Source organism: Pistacia vera, unplaced genomic scaffold (assembly GCF_008641045.1).
Source record: "Pistacia vera cultivar Batoury unplaced genomic scaffold, PisVer_v2 Contig78, whole genome shotgun sequence".
Classification (NCBI taxonomy): Eukaryota; Viridiplantae; Streptophyta; class Magnoliopsida; order Sapindales; family Anacardiaceae; genus Pistacia; species Pistacia vera.
In genome coordinates, this window is record NW_022196645.1 from 1,708,378 (window position 1) to 1,729,664 (window position 21,287).

The 21,287-nt window shown below is 34.9% G+C and overlaps 1 non-coding gene across 1 annotated transcript; it reads right to left on the reverse strand.

Annotated features, from left to right (window-relative positions):
• Positions 1-2,797: 2,797 nt before the first annotated feature.
• On the reverse strand, positions 2,798-2,904 carry LOC116116740. The gene has a single exon (XR_004125853.1). It is a non-coding gene; the product is annotated as a small nucleolar RNA R71 (small nucleolar RNA).
• Between the last annotated feature and the right edge of the window lie 18,383 nt (positions 2,905-21,287).

Below are 21,287 nucleotides of genomic sequence, written 5' to 3' on the forward strand. Positions count from 1 at the left end.
TTTAACTAAACATGTAAAATTTCAAATGCTTATAAGCTCAAATTACCTTATAAGCACTAGCTACTTATAAACTAATTTTCATAAGCTCGACCGAAAAAGCTCTTAAAATTCCCTTATAAATACAGGATTGCATGTTTAGTCTTTTCACGTTAAATTGTCATTCCACCTAAAAGTTTAATGATATCAAAGCCAAAGATCTCAAGTTCGAATCCGGATATACAAACTGGATAAAAAAAAATGTCAAGTTTTATGTGAGGGGGCTTATTAGTCTAATATGCATATAGACCCACATTATATACTTGAGGGACCTGTAATTAAACCTGGTAAACGGGCGGGTACGAACCAGGTTGCTGTAGGTAACAGGTAACACGGGTACAGGTCCACGAGTAATTTTTTTCACAAGTAAGAAAATGCATGACCTGTACCCGCCCGTATGGGTACGGGTCACCCGCAAAAATGTAGTTTTTTTTCAAGTCTCTACTCTCCTTCCCCTTTGCCACCACCAGCATCAATGCAACAATCCCATCCCCAATTGACCGAGTCCACTTGACAAAGTCATGCTCAACCAACCCACCACCCAACTCTCTTCGAAATGATGTCCCAGGAATAGATACACGATACCAAAAAACCCATCAAATCCCAATCAAGAATCTTTAGACTTTTTATCAAACTTTAAAAATCCTAAAGGCCCTGGTAATGGTTTGAGTTATGTTGAGCTAGGACCAAGTGATGTGAGGCTCACAGTGATTAGTAAAGATGGGTTTAGAGTGTGAATGGATGTGCACAAGAAAATTTTGGCTGAAAAGAGTTGGTTTTTTGCCGACAAATTGACGAGAAAAGGTAAAGAAAATAGAGAGATTTTGCATACGGTGGAGATAAGCGAGTGCAATGATGTGGAGGTGTATGTGGAAACAGTGTTGTTGATGTATTGTGAGGACTTGAAGAAGAGATTGCTTGGTGAGGATCTTGACAGGGTCTTGGCCAAATGATCATGAGAGAGATGGCTACATGAGAGTCTCAGACAGATGGCGTGAAATTAGGAGAGATTGAGAGAAACGGTGTGAATTAGGAGAGATCGAGAAAAATCACGTCGGTATGCGACTGTGAGAGAGATGGTGAAAATGGAATTGGGTTTAGGTGTTTAGTTAATTGAATTTAGGGTTTTATTTTTTTATGATTTTTTATAAATAAAATACGGGTAAATGCGGACATTACTCAGCCCACCCGCATTTTTTCACGGGCGGGCCAGGTATGTATAACTTTTATACGGGTAAATTTCAGAAGTACCCATATTCGCCCGTTTGATGTGGGGATACTGACAGACTATTCGCAAGTGTACGAAATCGTGCAAGTAGTAAAACTCGAGTAAACGAGTGTCGAATCCTAAGGGAACTACCTACCAAGTACCAANGTGACAGAAGTTCTGGAGCTTTGATTGACAATATAGAGAAGTTTTTCTTGTTCATTTCTTATTAACTTATGATGATTGTTTTAATAAAGATGATTATTTCTTTCATGTTTGTTATGAACTTAATTTATTCTCTAGGCCTGAGATATAGCCCAATCTCTTGATTATGTGTTGATTTTTGCTTGTTAATTTTTATTAAGAACTCTTCCTAAGTTTTACTATTATACATAATGCTTTTGATTCTTAAATGGAATGAACTAATAGACTAGGTTGAGATCGAGAGATGCTACTTAGTTGGTCTACGGTAGTAAAACCATAGGTTGAGTGAATGTTAGAGATAGGTTACCGTAACTTGTGAGGTTCTGGTAAACTTCATAGAGCGTAATGATCTTCAATTGCTTAAATCTGAATAGAGATAATTTGGGTTAGTAATTAGGAGTTAATTTGATAATTGTTCAAGAGAAATTTATTGGAAATTTAGGGAGTTTGACCTATAGGAAAAGCTTAATAAAATTAGCATAAGTGATCGATACATATGAATAAGAGTTGATGTGAAGTCTGTGCCCTAGGTCTAGTCATCTTGTTTTAACCCAAATGTTTGTTTTAATTGTTCTCTTTTCAGTTTTCTTTTAAATTCAATTGTTAATTTAGTTTAGATTTTCCTTGATAAAAACTGTGATCAATCAAATAGTAATTAGATAGTAAATTTTGGTAATTGATAATAGTAATTCCCTTGGGTTCGATATCCGTATTTATACACTTTATTACTTGCACGATTTTGTAAACTTGCGAAAATCCACAACAAGTTTTTGGCACCATTGCTGGGGAATTGCTTTATATTATCAATATCAATACAAGCTATTTAGTTGCTAATTTAGTTTGTAATTTATTTTTAGTTTTAGTTTTATTTTTCATTTATTTATTTTTGTTTATAGTGCTTTAATTTTTATTTCTATATTTTTAGTGTTGGACCGTACAGAAGAGTTAGGTTCAAAGGCAGAGACAAGAGAAGAAGAAGTTCAAAGGGCATTTAAGGATTACTCAAGACCTACAATTGAGGGATGTGCTTCTAGTATTAGGAGACCACCGATTCAAGCAAATACCTTCGAGATAAAGCCAGACATTATTCAGATGATACAACATTCGGTTCAATTTGCACGGTTGTCTAGCAATGATCCTAATTTGCATATCACAAATTTTCTGGAGCTATGCGATACATTCTGACATACTGGGGTATCTGATGATGTAATTAGGTTAAAGCTTTTCCCATTCTCTCTTCGGGATAAAGCTAAGGCTTGGTTAATTCCTCTACCACCTGAAAGCATCAGTACTTGGAATGAGTTAGTTCAAGTGTTCTTTGTGAAGTATTTTCCACCAACCAAGTATGCCAAGATGAGGAGTGACATCACAAATTTTTTCCAGCAAGATATGGAGTCGCTTTATGAAGCTTGGGAGAGACATAAGGATCTCTTACGAAGGTGTCCTCACCACGGGTTACCAATATGGTCGCAAGTGCAAACATTTTACAATGGGTTGATGCCAAATATACAAGCCATGGTAGATGCTGCAAGTGGGGGAGCCTTGAATAACAAAACACCAGGGGAATCCTATAATCTAATTGAAGTGATGGCAAGCAATAACTACATGAGGCCTTCGGAGAGAAATTCAACAAGGAAAGCAACAGAAGTGCACGAAGTTGATGGCTACACCACATTGGCTACTAAACTTTCAGCCATCCAAAAGCAAGTAGGAGTTGCCCTAAAGGTAAATGCTATTGAAACTTGTTCTCTAACTTTTGAATTTTGTGCAAGAAATCATTTGTCAAGAGATTGTCAAGTAGGGAATCCATTTACCCCACCTCAACAAGTAAATTATGTCTACAATTTTCAAGGAGAGCAAGGGAATCCATACTCTAATACATGCACTCCAGCATGGCAAAACCATCCAAATTTTCTTGGAGTAACAACAATTATCCTAAGCCACCTCCTAGTTTTCAAGTTCAAGAGGCGAAATCAAATTTAGAGGATGTGCTTACAAAGTTTATAGAGGAACCTTGTAAAAGATTTGACAAGAATGAAGCTCAACTTCAAAAATATGAAGTCTTGTTGCAAAATCAATCTGCTTCCATAAGGAACCTAGAAACTCAAATGGGAAAAATTCATAGTATCTTAGTAGGAAGAGTTCAAGGAATGTTTTACAATGATATCGAGAAGAATCCAAAGGAGCAACTCAATGCCATCATGTTGAGAAGTGGTAAGGAGCTGAAAGAATCAAGAAAAGTTGAAGAAACTGAGGAAAAAGCTGAAGACACAAAATTGGATAGATAGACTTCAGAAACAAAGATTAGACAAGCAATTTGGTAAGTTCATGATATGTTTAGAAGCTTACACATAAATATTCCTTCTGTAGATATGTTGGAGAAAATGTCGAAATATGCCAAGTTCTTAAAGGAGATCCTTACACACAAAAGGAGGTTTAAAGAACGTGAGACAGACATGCTCACCGAGGAATATAGCGTGTTGCTTCGAAAGAAACTACCATTGAAAGTAAGAGATCTAGGGAGTTTTAATATTCCTTGCACAATTGGTAGTTTTTATTTTGATAAAGCTTTATGTGATTTAGGAGCTAACATTAACTTGATGCCATTTTCTATTTTTCAGAAAACTTGGTTTAGGAGAGGTGAAGCCAACCACGATTCATATTCAATTGGCAGATAGATCCATAACATATCCTAGGGGAGTGGTGGAGGATGTCTTAATAAAGGTAGACAAATTTATCTTTCTAATAGATGTTGTAGTTCTTGATATGGAAGAAGACCGGAACATACCTTTAATATTAGGAAGGCCTTTTCTAGCTACATGTAAGAATTTAATAGATGTACACCAAGGTAAACTAATCTTAAGGGTGGAAGATGAACAAGTGGAGTATGTTTTTAACATGATGAAACGTCCATCTGAGTTAGATACTTGCTTTGAGATTAGCATCCTTGATGACAAAGTAGTGGAAATCTTAGAACAAAAGTATCCTGGCTCACCCCTAGAAAATTGTTTAGTCAAGTCTAGGATAATGAAGGCTGAATTTGAGAGGGTAGATGAACAACAATTGAAGCCTTATGTGTATGGTAGACTGAAGGATAGAAGGGTTTGGATTTTCCTAGATGATATGGATTGAAGGAGTCAAAAAGTCGAGCTTAGGACTCTAATAAAGCGCTTCTTGGGAGGCAATCCAAGCTCTTTACTTTAATTTTGATTTTTGTTTTGAATTGATTTTAGATTTTCGTTTGAGGTTTTAGGTTGTGATAACTTTGGTTTGGTTAGATATGTTAATTGTTTATGTTTCACCCATAATTCCTTTTATGCACACTAAATTGGCCAAGAAAAAGGCATAGTTTGTTTTCTTTTGACTAGATTTCCAATGACTATTGGACACAACAAACATTATGCATGCCTTCATGCGATTATCTCCACATAAATGTTGTACACAAAGGGTATTGTAGTTGTTCTCTTTCGACATTGAGGACAATGTCCCTCTCTAACGTTGGGGGTAAGGAATTTAATTTTTTTATGGCCAAATTTAGTTTCATTCAATGGACATCTTTGAATATCTTTTGCTTTGAATTATCTCTTTAAAAGCTTTTGGGTGGAATTTTTTTAGGTGTGTTGTAAGGTCAAAGAGTCAATGTATTTTGTTTTGTTTTGGAACTCATATATAACTCAATGATAAGACCATGATTGTGAATTTGTGACATTGGGATTTTATTAACTTTTGCATAGTGTAAAGATGATAGTAGATGACAATTTCATTTAGTTATGACTCTCTAGGGAATGGGTTTGAGTGGTTGAGTAATTCGGAAACTTAGAGACATTTTATGTGTGTTTTTATGGGCAATAAAGTTTTTTGTGAAAATTGTGTATAAACTCTAGAACTCATTTGATAACCTTTTAAGGCGAAATCCTAGAATCTGCATTACTTAGGATATGATTTATGCAATTTTCTTTGGAACGATTGAGCTTTTCAAGCCAACCTATATTACTTTATCCTTAGTTAACCCTTTGAGCCTATGATTATACATTTGGTATGCCTTATTATTATTATTATTATTATTATTATTATTATTATTATTATTTTTTATTTTTTTGTGAACTACTATGTCTCACCTTGACGATGAAGCCCAAAACACTTTCTAACCCATCTTATTGTGACAGACTTAATTTGGGGTAACCTTAGAAGAAAAACCCATGAAAAAAAAAAAAAAGTATGGTGAAAAAAAATGTATCTATTGGGCCACAACCTGAGTATGTGTAATGAGATAGGTTGGGGGTTGTGAAAAGAAAAAAAAAATTGATAGTATAAGCAAGGTGGGGTAGACAATTTCTTTTATGAGTTACTATCTTCCTTAAAAAAAATTGTAGAAAAATAGGAAGAAGTAGCTAGTGAGATGAACTTGAAATGAGGTACATTACATGAGGGTTTGTGCTAATGTTGGAAGGAAGATTTCAATCAATGTGAAAGGGTAGAAGGTGAATGAAAAGGGAAGCAAGAAGGAGATTGTTCATGGTCATTTACTGTAAAATATTAAGTCTCTTACATTTTGTTAAAATTTCGTTCTGTTCTTTCATAAACCATTACCCTAGCCTAATGTTACAACCATGATAAAGACCTAATGATTCGAGGTAGTGATTGGACTCTACATTAGTTGAGAGTGGTTTGAAAAGTGAGCCTATGGAGTTTGATTGTACATTTTTTTTTTCTTACTTTGCCTATGAAAGCTATGCATAAAATCATTCAGGTTTTTGGATGAATGGTTTTTGAATGATATGTATTATTGTCATGCTCTATAATCTTCTCTCTAATCATTAGAAAGTGCATTATTGTCATGCTATATAATCTTCTATCATGTTGATCTTTGAAATGCTATAGTACATGACGATAACAAGTTTCAAAATTAGTGCACTCGCTATCAACTTTTCGGCCAATATAAGCATCACAAAGCTTAGAGCATTCATTATCAGTACACTTCGGCATCTGGTAAGCCCTGTAATTGCACACTTTTTCCTCTCCCGTGCCGTTAATCATCATGGTTCCTGAAAATCCAATAAAAATCAATAATAATTTTTTTTTATTTGAAGATAAATAAACTTATTAAAGAAAGCAAAATGGAGAGAGGGCTTATTGTTATTTCACCATAAGAGAAAAGGAGGAAGATTAGAAGTAGTGAGAAACTTGGAGATGAGCCCTTCATTTCTTCTTCTTAATTTCTTGAGATTAAACACAATTTTAATTATTAATAGGTCTTAGGATTTTATACTAAGATGAAAGTTATTGTGGTGAAATACAAAATGGAATGTTGATATCGTGTTGCCTTATTTAATGAGATTACACAATTATGATAATATTGAGTTATCTTATTTAATGAGATTTATTAGTATAGTGGGGGTGTGTTTTGCAATTCTTTAGAGTTTATATGTTTGGTACAAGATGTCTTTTGTAAAGTCTAAAAACTTAGAGATTAAACTTTGCATTTCAGTCCAAAGACTCTATATAAATTAGCTACCTCTTGTTATTGATTCAGATAATAAATTTTTCCAAAAAGTTTTAGTTCGTATTTGTTTCTTCCTCTCTTGCTCTTAAAGTCATTCATGGTATCAGAGCCCTAGACCAACGTCAAGGTGCTTTTTTATCCTAATTCTCTAACTGATTCAGTAAATTCAACTTCTAGAACAATGGATGTTGAAAACGACTCTGCCATTTCAAGCAATTCGAACTTTCCTCCCATTTTACCAACAATTTCAGTAAAGTTGCAGGAGAAGAACTATACCTTTTGGCGATCTCTTATTCTCCAAACTTTGACCTCATGGCCTTGATGGCTTCATGATTGGTGAAAAGAGTTGTTCTCCACTGTTTTTACTCAAAAAGACAGAAGGTTCTGATAGGTCAGTAAAGAGGTCAAACCTTAGCTACATTGCTTGGAAGAAGGTTGATCAATTCCTGGTAAGTTGGCTCTTGTCATCTATGTTTGAAGCTATATTTCGTCATGTAACAAAATGTGGTACTTCTTATGAGATTTGGAGCATATTAGAATTACATTTTCAATCGGCATTTAAAGCTAGAAACTTACATTTGCGTAATATGTTGCAAACATCTAAGAAAGACTCTACTAGTATAAGTGATTACATGTTGAAGATGAAAGAACTAGGCGGTGAGTTAACCTCGAGTGGTGTTCATATAGGTGATGAAGAACTCTTATTGTACTTTTTGGACGAGTTATGACCTGAATATGATGTAGTTGTGGCTAATCTTATGGCAACCACTAGTCAAACGACTTTGCAAGAGGCCTAATTCTTGATACACAAGCATGAAATAATTCTTGAAAAACAAAACAATTGTTTTACAAATTACCATGATCAATTGGCTTTAGCTTTAATGGCTGCCAGACAAGTCTCTAATGAGTCTGCTTTAACCCCTCAAAATGTCAATATGAACATTGATTCTACTAAGAACCAGCACTTGCAACAGATGGTTAATTTTCCTTTACAAAGTAGACTTATTTTGTACCACAACACCAGAATTTTAGTTCTCAGTCAGGTCCTAATGACCCTTCATTCCTCGGTAATAATATGAATCAAACAAATTTCAGACCTGATTTTCATTACTCTTCAAACACTTCACAGTTCCTTTCCTCTGCCAACTTCATGTTTAATCCCCAAGGAATGCAAGGTTGAGGTAGCGGAAGAGGTTTTTATTGACCTCGACTTATTTGTCAGGTCTGTGGCAAAGGAGGGCATATTGCCCTTCAATACTATCACAAGTTCGATCATGGTTTTCAAGGGTTTGTCAATCCTGCTAGTCAGCTAACTCCACAGGGATCCTTCAACATCCAGTACTGATGCAGCTCAAGCTCTATTGACTGGTATTATAACTAATCAATTTGGATAGAACTCCACTTTAGTTTTTGATCTTACTAATTCAGTCTTTTCTGGATATGCTAGACATAATCAACCTCAACACAATATGACTGATTACAGTGGCCCTATTCACTCTCAACAAGATATGAATTATCAACCTGGTTTTTCTAGTTAGTGTGCTCACTATACCACTGAGTTCCTAGCTCTAGTTCTGTTCCGGGAGGTGGGCACTCTTCCACAGTGTCTATAGTAGCAATCTCTTCAAATATACTGATAAGAATTCATAATATCTATATATTTGTTATATTTCCTCATGTTTTAATGGTTATAAATACTTAAATCTTGGATTTTGATTATGTTTCGTATTTTTTGGAGTAGATTGAGGAGTTAAATAAATTGAATTCAAAATCAAGAGATTTGGAGAGGAAAAATTAGAGCTAAAAAAGATACATGTTCTAGAAACAGTTTTTACTTAAAGCGTGGGCACGTCTTGTTTTCCCAGAATGTTCACAGAAGCAGTCAACAGTTAAAGCATGGGCACACCTTACTGGATCTGAGGTTTTGACCTAGGGTTCCGAATTTGTTGGAGAAAAAAGATATTTATGACAGCTGGAAAGATTTAGTTACCCATTCTTATCTCTAGGATTTGCCAAGACTCCCTATTAAGGTGGGATTTGCTTCCTTATCTAGATAGGGTAACTATTATTACTATTATAAATAGGGAGATTATTCACAAGAAAAACTCTCTCTTCTCTTTTCTTGAGGCGTTCTTTCAGTTATGAGTAGCTCAATACTTTTCTTCCAACTGAAGGATAATTGAAGTTTTGGTTCTTCAAGAATTGTGAGATCTAAATAATTTTCAGTATTCTTTTATTTCTTCACTATTTATATATCTTCTATATTTATTAAAAATTATTGTCTTGATTGATTGATGCAAAGGGCCCGTTGTTCAATTATCAGATTAATAAAATTGTCATTTAGAACTTTAAATCCGTAATTGTTTAAATGTTCTAATATTAGTGGTAAAATAACATAGTTTATTATAGAGAGATTTTCGATTTATGTTATGAAGATATATAATCTAGTCTAAATGAATCGAGCTTGTGCATTTGTTGGCTAGAATTGGTAGTCTCTCTAATTATTAATGTTGTCGATAGATTAAATCCTAAGAGCTTGTTTAGGGTTGTTTATTAACAAGGGAAGTAATCAAAGAGCTTGTTTTTTAATCGAGAAAGTAAAGAGAGATAGGTTGTTAGAGCTTGTTAATAACCATAACCAATTTAGTGAAGAATAGAAGATTTTATCCTTGTATTTGTGATCAGTTCTCTGAACCAATTCTGAAATTATACCTTTGGTTGGATATTTGCATGATATTGATTTCTACTTAATTTTTAGTTGATTATAATTGCTCTTTTTTTATTTCACTTTGAAATTTCAAAACCCCCCTTTTCTTTGCTTTAACTTTCATTAAAATAAATCTACACAATCTCTGTGGATACGACCTTGCTCATCACTGTTACAATTTGTATTTTTTTTAGAGTGAGAATTTTATTATTTGTTGGATTCGATAGCTGCCAAATTTTTGGCGTCGTTGCCGGGGATTGGTGTTAATTAGATTTATTTTAATGCTTCGTTCTTCTTGTGCAGGTGAACTCCAATACAATTCTGAGATTGAGAAGACGGACGGCTCAAAAGTTGAGGAAGGAAGCTAAATTGCATGACAAACAAGCATCTTCATCCTCATCCCCCACATTTAATTTAGTACCTCACTTGGTTGATCATCTAGTGATTTTTCTAATGACTCTGGAATAAAAGAAGCAATGGCCAATCAAGAGAGAACTTTAAGGGAATTGGTTGTACCAAATGTAAATCAACAGCCACTCTGCATTACATATCCAGCTTTGGAAGTGGGTTTTGAGTTAAAATCTGGATTGATCCATTTGCTCCCAACTTTTCGTGGTCGTGAGAATGAAGATCCTTACAAGCATTTGAAGGAATTCCATGTGGTGTGTTCAAGCATGAAACCGCAAGGAGTGACCGAAGAACAAATCAAATTACGTGCTTTTCCATTCTCGTTGACTGAAAAAGCAAAGGATTGGTTATTTTATTTGCTCCTTGGCTCGATAACCACATGGATGGAGATGGTGAGATTGTTTCTTGATAAATTTTTCCCTGCCTCACAAGCTGCTGGCATTAGAAGGGAGATATGTGGAATAAAACAAAAAGATACAAAGACCCTTCATGAGTATTGGGAAATATTTAAGCAACTTTGTGCAAGCTGTCCACAACATGGAATTTCTGAACAGCTCCTCATTCAATATTTCTATGAAGGGCTCCTACCCATGGAAAGGAAGATGATGGATGCAGTGAGTGGAGGTGCCATAGTGAACAAAACTCCTCGTGATGCTAGAGATTTGATCTCCATCATGGCCGCTAACTCACAATAATTTGGATTTAGGCAGGACACATCTCCAATAAGGGTGAATGAGGTAAGTATATCTTCCCTTGAAAATCAAATATCCAATCTAACTTCTATTGTTCAACAGTTAGTTGTAGGAAATATGCAACAAGTGAAAGCTTGTAGGATTTGCGCTACCATCGATCATCCAATTGACATGTGCCCTACACTTCGAGATGATTCCTATGAGCATGCCAATGCAACTGGAGGATTTCCAGGCCCATCGCAAAGGAAATACGATCCCTATTCAAATACCTACAACCCAGGATAGAGGGATCATCCCAATTTCATCTATGGAGCAAGACCACCATTCCAACACTTTCAGCCTAGACCACTTGCTCCACCCCCACAACAAACCTCCACAAGTTCAGGTATGTCTCTAAAAAAATTTGTTAAATCACTTGCAACTAACATGTAGCAATTTCAACAGGAGACAAGAACAAGCATTCAGCAATTGGAGAATCAAATGAGTCAACTGGCATCTTTTATGAGCAAATTGGAACTCAAGGTAAATTGCCCTCACAAACTGTTGTTAACCCAAAACAAAATGCTAGTGCAGTTACCTTGAGAAGCAGGAAGGAGTTGAAAGAACTTAGTAAGGCAGCACGTGGAGAAGAAATTGAAAAAGAAGTAGTTGCTCCTCAACCTCAAACTAACCAGCCTAAAGGACTCGATAGTGAAAAACAGAAGGCATTGGTGACAAATCCTCCCTTTCCTACTAGATTGACTAAATCCAAGAAAGAAGAGGAAGAGTTTCTACAGTAACAATCTCTTCAAATATACCAATTGCCACTCCCAAGTGCTCACTAACCAAACTTGGTATGTGGACTCAAGAGCCACAAACCATATGACTGATGATGTAACAAATCTGGTAATCAAAGACAACTATCAAAGAGGCTCCATAGTTCAGGTTGGAAATGGCCAAAATGTGCCTATGACTCATACAGGTGAATCCTTATTGCCCTTTACTACTTGTCCTCAACTATTACATCTTAGGAAGATGTTGTGTGTTCCACATATTGCAAAAAATTTATGAAGCATTTCTCATATTACTTGAGATAATGATATAATAGTTTAATTTCATTGTGACCATTGTCTTATAAAGGATAAGTTCACTTAGATGGTGCTCCTCCGAGGACCTTAAAGGATGGTCTATATCAATTACAAGTCTCTCTTCCCACGGTTAGTTCAGCCTTTATCTCATCATCCTCAATTGCACCTGCTGCTACATCTACAACTACTATATCTATTGCCTTGGTGGACACTCCCACAGCAACATCAACTCAATGTACTGTGATTGTTTTGGAATAAATGTGACTTCAGCTTCATGTACGGTTTTCAATAATTATGGTGTTAAAGAAAAACTTACTAGCCTATGGCATGCTCATTTAGGTCACCCAAGTGAAAAGAGTCTAAAGGATGTCATGCATAAAGTACATGTAGCTGGTTCTTTTGGCAATAAAATGTCCTTCTGTGAAGCTTGTCAATTCGGAAAAATTCAATATGCCTCTTTTCCTTTATCAGCATCTAGCACTAATGGCCCTCTTGAATTGGTTTATTCTGACTTGTGGGGTCCTGCACTATTTTGTTCCTCTAAAGGTTTTAAGTATTACATGCTTTTTGTGGATGATTTTAGTAGATACATTTAGATTTATCCACTAAAACTAAAGTTTGAGGCCTTGAATGTTTTCAATAGAGGTGGGCATTTGGGATTGGGTCCAAAAACCCAGCCAAAAAACTCGGTCCTAGGATCGGTCCTTGGGACCAGGCCTAAGGAGGAGGGCCCGGTCCCTCCACTGGGCCCAAATTTTTTTACATATTTTTGTTTTAGTCCTTTGTATAATTACATAAAACCCCCTATAAATTTTGAAATAAACATAAATTATAGGGGTTAAAAGAAAATTTTACAAAGTTTATTAAAGAAAATATATTCCAAGCCTTGGAAAATTTATAAATTTTACCCCAAAAAAATACTAAAAACCCCTTATAAAATTTCGTTTCGCCCCTAAAATATAAAAAAAAGATCAGGGGGGAAAAATAATTTTTCCAAGCCCATAGGACCAGTCCTAGGGATCTGTTCGGGTCCTAGAATTGCTCATGGGCCTGGGACCGGTCCCAGGCCCAGGCCCAGGCTCGGGACTACCGGTCCCGGTCCCAGGCCCAGGCCCAGGCTCGGGACTACTTGGGACTGGTCCTTGACTAGCTCTAGTTTTCAAGCACTTTCATAGTTTGGTTGAGAGACAATTTGAGACAAAATTGAAGTGTTTACAAACTGACTAGGGTGGAGAATTTAGAATATTCACCAAGTTTTTGCAAGAACAAGGGATTGTGTTTAGACACCCTTGTCCTTATCTCCATCAACAAAATGGAAGTGTAGAGAGGCAGCACAAAATTGTAACTGAATTTGGTTTGACTCTTCTTATTCATGCTACCATGCCTCTTTGTTTTTGGTGGCAAGCTTTCAGTACAGCTATGTTCATTGTCAACAGGTTGCCTTTTTCTACTATTAGTGCTTTCTCTCCCTTTTAGAAGTTGTTTAACAAGGAACCTAATTACAATGAGTTTTGCGTCCTTAGGTGCTGCTGTTATCCATTCATCAGGCCTTACCAACGACATAAGTTCTCCTATCACACTGAAGTCTATGTATTCTTAGCCTGTAGCACCTCTCACAAAGGGTACAAGTGTTTGTCCTCTTCTGGGAAGTTATACATTGTCAAACAAGCTAAGTTTAATGAGTTTGTTTTTCCTTTTAAGGATGGTTTTAAGTGTCACTTGGTTAAAAATGTTGAATCTATAGAGTTTTTGTCCACACCTCAATCAGGAGAATTTACTTCTTCTTGGACACTGCCAAGATGTGCTGGTTATGAATCAACCGCTGAACTGCCAACTGATGGTGATGATAATTCCTTTACTGATGTAGTATTATCAAATGCTCATGGTATAGTTGGTTCTCAGCAACCTAGTGCACTACGAACTGATATTTATAGTGTCTTTCAGCAACCTAGTGTTACACAAACTGCCGACGTCACCAGGAGGAAATGGTATAGTTGAGCTTGTCCATGTAACTGAAAACATCCTAGCTACTTCTGGTGCATGTACAACATCTTTCATAGAAGAATATAATCCAAGATCTTCTTTACGTGATAATAAAGTCCCTTCAGAACCCAGTTTACATAATGAATCTTCCCGAGGCATATAACTTGAAGTTGTTTTGCCTTTTACCAAACCACACCATCCATCATCAACTAGCATTTGTCACCCCATGATAACTTGTTCCAAGGGTCAATCTAGAACATTACGAGTCAGGCTTTGCTCTCAACTTGCCATATTTTAGCTGAATCAAAAACTCTCTCGGAAGCACTAAAAATTCCAGAATGGAAAACAGCCATGGCAGATGAATTCTAAGCTCTTTTGCGCAAAAACTTGGGATTTAGTTCCTTGTTCCCCAGGGATGAACATAGTAGGCTGCAAGTGGGTATTTAAAACTAAACTCAAGTTAGATGGAACTTTGCAAAATTACAAAGCAAGGCTAGTTGCTAAGGGTTTTCAACAAACCCTTGGCTTGGATTACCTTGACACTTTTTCTCCTATCATCAAGCCTGCCACCATAAGAATTATGTTATCTTTGGTTATCCATCACTAGTGGGATATTCAAAAAAGTTGACATCAACAAAGCATTCCTTAATGGTGATCTCAGGAAAACTGTCTTTATGTGGCAACCTAAGGGATTCTCGGATATTACTTGTCCCCAACATGTATGTAAGCTCAACAATGCTTTATATGGACTAAAACAAGCTCCTAGAGCTTGGTTTGACAAGTTGACAATAGCTTTGTTAGATGAGGATTCACCAATTCATTGTTAGATACTAGTCTCTTTTTCTTCAAACATGATAGTCAAGTTATATATCTTTTGGTATATGCAGATGATATTCTCATCACTAGGACCAATTCTACACTCATTACCAAAATAATTGAAGATTTGAATCAACAATTTGCCTTGAAGCACCTCGGTTCCTTACAATACTTCCTTGGATTTTATGTCAAAAGGAGTACCTCCACCTTATTACTTACTCAATCCAAGTATGCTCAAGATTTGTTAATCAAGGCTGGCATGAATGAGTGTAAACCGTGTCATACCCCTATGGCCATAGGAGTCAAACTTGGCAAAGAAGATAGTGCATTCTTTGAAGAACCTTCTCTCCACAAAAGTATTGTAGGAGGCTTACAGTATCTTACACATCCCAGGCCTGACCTAGCCTTTTCAGTCAATCGGTTGATTCAATTCCTTTAGGCACCTACTACTGCTTACTGGATTGCTTGCAAAAAAGTCTTGCGGTACATTAAAGGTACCTTGGAGCATGGACTTTTGTTTAAAGAAGGGTTAGAATTTATGCTTAAAGGTTATGCGGACGCTGATTGGGCTAGTGATGTAAGTTATAGACAATCTACAAGTGGTTATAGTCTCTTCCTTGGGGGCAATTTAGTGCAATGGAGCTCTAAAAAACAAAATGTAGTTTCATTATCTTCGATTGAAGCTGAATATGGAGCTCTTTGTTCAACAGCCACTGAATTAGTTTGGATTCAACATTTATTTCAAGAACTTGGTATAAGTATCAACACAACTCCTGTTTTATGGTGTGACAATATGAGTGCAAGACCTCTCTCATCCAATCCTGTGTTTCATGCCAGAACAAAGCACATTGAAATTGATGTGCATTATGTTAGGGAGTTGGCTGCCGAGAAGAGATTAGTGGTTCAATAAGTTGGCATCGAGTACCAAGTTGTTGATATTTTAACCAAGGCACTGCCTGGGAATAGGTTTCAGTGTTTAAGAGAAAAGTTGAATGTTATCTCTAATACTGATTCTAAGGAGGACAGGAATGCTCTTCAGGAGGAGTCTGGCTGTTGTTAATAATGAGTTAGTTAATGCTCTACTATAGTATTCTCTAGGTTAAGGGATTACTGTTCTAGTGCCAAGATTATTGTTTTGCTTATGAGATCACTGTTTTGTTGATAAGTTTATTGTTTTGCAAATGAGATTACTGTTCTGATGTTGAGATTACTGTTTTGCTTATGAGTTTACTGTTTTGTGCTAAGATTACTATTTTGCTGATGAGTTTACTATTCTGGTGCTGAGATTACTGTTCTATTGATGAGTTTATTGTTTTGGTGCAAAGATTATTGTTCTGGTGTTGAGGTCCTAAGTGGTTATCTTTTATGCTCTTTTACTATTCTATTGCTGAGTTTTTAAGGCTGTTTTTGTTATTCTATTGCCAAGATTTTAAGGTTGTTTTTGCTGTTTTGTTGCTAAGACTTTAAGGCTGTTTTATTGTTGAGGTTCTAAGTTGTTCTCTTTTATGCTCTGTTGTAAAGATTCTAAGTTGCTGATTTTGCTATTCTGCTACTGAGACTCTAAGTGGCTATCCTTTGCTGTTGTGGTATTAAGATTGGATGACAAAGTACAGATAATGAAGATAATATGTTGCTGCTTTGAATTTTATAAATCTAGTAAATAGTTGTTTAAGGGAGCATATTAGTATACTATACTGATATAGTTAGTGTAGTCCAGTTTAAGGGAGCTTATTAGTATAGTGGGGTGTGTTTTGTAATTCCTTAGAGTTTATATGTTTGGCACAGGATGTCTTTTGTAAACTCTAAAAACTTAGAGATTAAACTCTGCGTTTTAGTCCAACGGCTCTATATAAATTAGACGCCTCTTGTAACTGATTCAGTTAATAAAATTTTCAAGAAAGTTTCAGCTCGAATCTGTTTCTTCCTCTCTTGCTCTTAAAGCCATTCAAGATTACATCATAATGATAATATAGGGTTTTCTTGTATAGTTATTATACTTTTGTATGAACATGGTAATGTATTCACTTACCATATACAATTCAATAGAAAAATAATTTTGTTAATCTTTTATTCTTTTTCCTTCAGGCATACTTAGGTAGTCTCTATTTCCTCTCTTGCCTTTCTCAAATTCTGACAATATTGTTTCAAAATTCAAAATATGTAGATTTATTGTTTGGGATCAAAGACAGTTAATAATTATATAGACCTAAGATGAATTTTATGTCAAGATGAGAGTTATTGTGGTGAAATACAAAGTGGAATGTGGATATCATGTTGCCTAATTTAATGAGATTACACAATTATGATAATATTGTTTTATCTTATTTAGTGAGATTACATCATTATGATAATATTGTGTTTCCTTGTATAGTTATTGTACCTTTGTATAAATAGGATAATGTATTCACTCACCATACACAATTCAATAGAAAAACAATTTTGTTAATCTTTTATTCTTTTTCCTTCGGGCATATTCAGGAAGTCTCTGTTTGCCTCTGCTGCCTTTCTCAAAATCTGACAATATTGTTTCACAATTCAAAATATGTAGATTTATTGTTTGAGATTAAAGAAAATTAATAATTATCTAAGAGTTATTATGTTGTTGGGCAATATTATCCCAGCAATACCGTTGGATCATTGACACTTTGATCATTAGAGTGATCTAAGGGTCAGTATAGGAGAGAGAAATGTTACTCGTGCTGTAGTATCATTCTTTCAAAATTATTCAAAATATCGCACTAATGACAAATGGAAGTGGTGTATGCTTTTTATAGTATATGTACATTAATATTTTAATATAAATTTTCTTAAAATAAAACATTATATGTTTTAGAAAAAGAAAGATACTACAATAGAGAAAATATTTAAACATAAATTTGAGACTTAATTACATTAGAAGGTATTTTTTTTTTTTTTCCTGTTAAAGGTACCAAACTATCATTTATTTCGATTGAAGGTACCGAATTTTATGTTTTTTCCATTGAAGATACTAAACTTTCATATTTTTTCTTAAAGAGAATGTAAATGGTTAAGTTAAGCGTAATTTTTTTTAATTAAAATTTATAACACAATCAATACAAAAACTAAAATAAGTGATTCTATTGATTAATTTGTGACTGTTATTAATGTAGTATCAGTTGAAGGTATAAAGATGTTGAATTAACCCCTTCAACCATTAACTGAATGATAGACTTAAAGCTTAAGCCAAGTGAGTTGCATACTTCTCTAGTTCTAGTTTGGTACTGATGTGAAATACAGTTAAACTTCGATAAATTAATATTCTTGGGACTATGAAAATTTATAATTAATCGATACATTATTTAATCGTGTAAATTAATAAATTATTGATTTATTAAGACATTCTTTATTTTCTTTTTCCAAAACATTAAACTTAATGCATGTACATATTTCGTATAATTAATATAGTATAGGGAATAACAGTTAGAAATAATATCATCAGCCTTGCTTATAACTAGGAGTTAATGCAATATAGGGAATAACTCATAGTTAATTTGGTATAGGGAATAGCCCAAAGACCTCCTAATTGAGTCATGTATATATATGATTTTGATGTATAAAAATATTATTAATTTATATATCAAGTGGTATCTATATGTTTTTTTTTAATGTATTATATTATAAATTTAGTGAATTATTAATTCATCACATTGGTCCCAAGTCGAGACTGGCCAAAAATATTATTTAATTAAGGGTTATTAATTTATTGAGTATTAACTTATCGATGTTAAATTGTATTTATATAGAACAACTTCATTCTATAACCATGATGATGTGGTGAGACTTTTCGTATTAAAATTAATATATATTATCACAAATGTGAATGTTGCTTTTAATTGGATGATGTCATCTTGTTATAATGATGATTTGGTGAAATCATCCCACAAGGATGGCCATATCTGACTTATTAACCTATTATAGGTTGTTTGTGTAATTGTCATGATCTTGTTTTGAGTCCTACACTATCTTTTTCTTTCTGCCAATGTAGGCACACTCTCTAAAGGTGATCACATTCACAAGTGTGAGCACTTTAGAGTATGTGTGCTCATAATGCATCTAGCAAATATTTTTCCTTAATCACACATCACGCACCCGTTTTACTTTTTGGACAATATTATTCCTTATTGATATTCTGTTTTGTGTCTTTCTACTTGTCCACTTTCTATTCATTGTGTGAGAAAAAGAATTTTACTTTGTTTGTGGTCTCAAAGATTCTTTTCTAAAAAGCAAAACACAAAGGTTTTACTTTAACTTTTTTGCCCCCCAACCATAATCACCTTGTTCTCTATATATTCATACTTTTCGGGTGTCTTCTTTAAGAAACTTATTTGCCTCTGATTCATCACTGAATATCCTCTAAGGTTTTTGTTTTCATCTATGGTTTCTCATGTGCTTTGGTTGACTTAAAATTACCTTTTTCACTCTTCCTTGTGTGATGACTTTGGATGTTTGATTCCATGGTGATGAGAGCTTGTGTGTAAGTTGCTGTTCCGAAGTTGATTCTTCATTGTTGAAACTTGAGAGGAGCTCAAGTACAACCTGATGGTCTCGTGTGTGAAGCTTGCTATGGTGGCTTAAAGTTCAATCGAAGAAGATTGATGTGTTGAAAACAGGGAATGTTTTGCAACTATACTTTTCTTGCTTTGTATTTGAACTCATAAATTTACATAGTGGATTTGCTTCTTCTGAACATGGTCCCATGGATGTAGACATGTTGCCGAACCATGTAAAAATGAGTGTGTTCTTTTCTTGCCTTGATTGATGTTTCATTTATGCTTTGAACAACTCTTGTGCACAATATGAACAAGCAACCCATTCCGTATAAGTTTTAATCACTTAGTAATCCCTTAAAACTCTCATAGGTGTTTAAGTGCTCTAGCATAAGCAAAAATTTTATGGAAGTAGTTATAAACTCATAAAAAAAGCATCCTTAAACTTTTTTTTTTATTATTAATTATTTTGAACTCCAATAGTTAAGGCTGAAGAGGAAGCTTTTCTGCCTTGGTTTCTCGAGGAGATTGAGTATCTTTGTAGCAAAGATGAAAGCACCTGCAGATTTTGCTGCTGCTACATGAACCCCGAACTGTTATTTTCTGGTAAAAACGAGTGCAAAATTGGTAACATTCTGGTTGCTTGCATGAAGAAGGTGAACCTATTGCATTCTCATTCGTGCATATGTGCCACCACTTGTAGCTTTCACCTGTTAAAATCGGGAGAAACTTCTCATTTACCCATTGCTTTTCAAGATAAACTTACAACTTGAATATGGGTTCTAAATTCTAATACCTATGAGAAGAGAATTGACATTTTACGCGTTTCTTGTAGAGTAATCATTGGACTTAAAATTTTAATCTAAATCGAGTGAGACGTAGATATATAGATGTATCTCACGTCTAACGTGGATATAGAGAAAACCAACTTTTTAGCTCTAATAAATATTTACCTTGATGGAAGGAAGTAAAGAAGATGAAGAGGACTAAAACTACTGCAAAGGACTTCATCTTTGGTTGAAATGGAGCAAATCTTATGGTGGTGGAACAAAGAGGAAGACAAAACAGTCCTCTGTAGTTACAAGGGGATTTAAAGACTTATTTTGTTAACAGTTACTAACTAAATGAAGCAATGGAGGAAATATATGAAATTAGAGAAGGAAAATCTACAGAAAACACTTGCTAATTTGATGAATTAATAAGGCTATATATACATATATTTTACCCAAAAAAGTTTTGTACATTTGAGAGAAGTAATAAGGCTAGATATATAGATGTAAGTTATGTGTTGTTAACTAGAATGGCAATAAGTTCATGACCTATCTACTTGAAATGTAAGTAACTAGATATTTCATGGTTTTTGGCCTGTTTGCATTACCCAATGCTTACCAGTTCTGCCATGTCAATATTATTAGTTAGAATTTTTTTGCATAAGTTGTGTTCATGTTGAACCTCATTTCTTTCCACTAAAACACGGACTTCTGACTGTATTAGGCTTCCAAATGTTAAATGTTATAAAGGAGAAATTCTTCTTCCCAAAGATTTGGTAAAAAACAACATGTGGCCCTTGTATGTCACGCGTCCATGGATAAAGAGTACAATTTTACAATCTGGGGTTCACTCTTATTTAAATACAAGAAGAAAAATGATAAAATAAACATAATGAAAATCTGAAATGCATGTGGCCAGAATGCTAGTTAGTTCTGAAATGCCATTGATTAAGTACAAAAGAAATTATTCAGCAGAATCCAAAATCTGAAATGCATGACTGAGGAGTGAGGACAATATCAGAAATTACACAGGTCAATATATTTGTCCAGACGGTAAGTAGGAATACCACAAGATTGTTTGTTCTATGCAGCAAGACCAACTCCTCAGTCATATCCAATTCACTTGGCAACATCCGTTGGAAGCTCCCAATCAAAGCAATGCACAAGTTGTGCTAACACTAGCTTCAATACTATGAGTCAATGCATTCCAGGGCAGATTCTTCGGCCAGAGCCGAGAGAGAAGCTGAAAGTGGCGGCCGCGAAGATCGATATTCTCCAACAAACCTTTCAGGGAAAAAATTCTCAGGATCAGTCCAGGCTTCAGGATCTCTTCCGATTGCCCATACATTTACAAAAACGCGTGACTTTTTCGGTATGTGATACGTG